The following is a 1,123-nucleotide window of genomic DNA, read 5'->3' as shown; positions in this document are numbered from 1 at the left end:
AGTGAGCACAAAACCAGTGCTACTGCTAGGGTTTTCCCTAGTAGTGTTACCTCGTTACCGATATTGTTCTCTTTTCTCGTTTCCGTATTCCAGCATCCCTGTGATCAAATCACACTGTGTCTGGCCAGACGATGATGGATATCGTAACACCGAGAGGTCCCGAGAATATCTCTCCATCGTCGAAGGAGCAAATCCCAATCTTGAGCTATCAAGTTACTTGACACATTTTTCCATGAACCCGCAAGCCGCCGTAATAGCCACCCATTTACGGATGACGTTTAACAAACCCCAAAGTTCATGAAGCAAGTATGAAGAAACTCGATACTCTCATGGTCTAAGGAATTATGCAAACATTAACTATCTCTGTGTTATCTACCATAAACTTGTGACGAATGAATCTCATAGCATAACATTAATTCGGGTCGATTCAACACAAATGTTCTCTTAACATTTTGCCCTCAAAGTTGCTGGCATAGACATGCCCATGACCAAAAAAACAGAATCATCATGCAACACTTGAGCTAGTCTTAGAGGCCAGACCAGGAATAATGTTTACACATGTGGATCAAACTTTGCGTGTTTGGTTTGGGCTTGGGTGGGAAAAATCCAGGCCCAAACCACGTCAATCCGCTTCGATCCACGGGGGCATAAGAATCATCTTTAACCTGTGGAACGAAACCACTGACGGCGGCGAAAAAGGTGAGGAGGAAGTAGTGGCGCAAGAAAGGACGAGGAGCAAAGAGGAGGTGCTGCCAGCGATGCCTTTACGAAGGACGACGACGGCGGATGCCTTTTCTCCTGTAAATCTGCACCTGATCTTCCCCCCGCCTTCCCTACCCTACTCCTCCTCTTCCTCCTACTCTGACCTCAATTTCTAGGGTTTGTTTCTTTCACAATTCTTGGCCTTCTCCTTGCAACCTTCCCTCCAGGAAATACGGAGGAAGCAGCAAGGCTTCAGCTAGTGACGAAGAGAGCTACTACCTCCATTCCAAAATATAAGATGTTTTGTTGGTCTAAAATGGCCTACCAGAACATCTTATATTTTGGAATGGAGGTAGTACATCCTATTCCTCCTTGTCTTGGGTGCTCGGCTATACTGTGTGCGAACCAATGTTCTGCTATA

Source organism: Triticum dicoccoides, unplaced genomic scaffold (assembly GCF_002162155.2).
Source record: "Triticum dicoccoides isolate Atlit2015 ecotype Zavitan unplaced genomic scaffold, WEW_v2.0 scaffold7970, whole genome shotgun sequence".
NCBI lineage: Eukaryota > Viridiplantae > Streptophyta > Magnoliopsida > Poales > Poaceae > Triticum > Triticum dicoccoides.
This window is presented reverse-complemented; position numbering follows the sequence as displayed.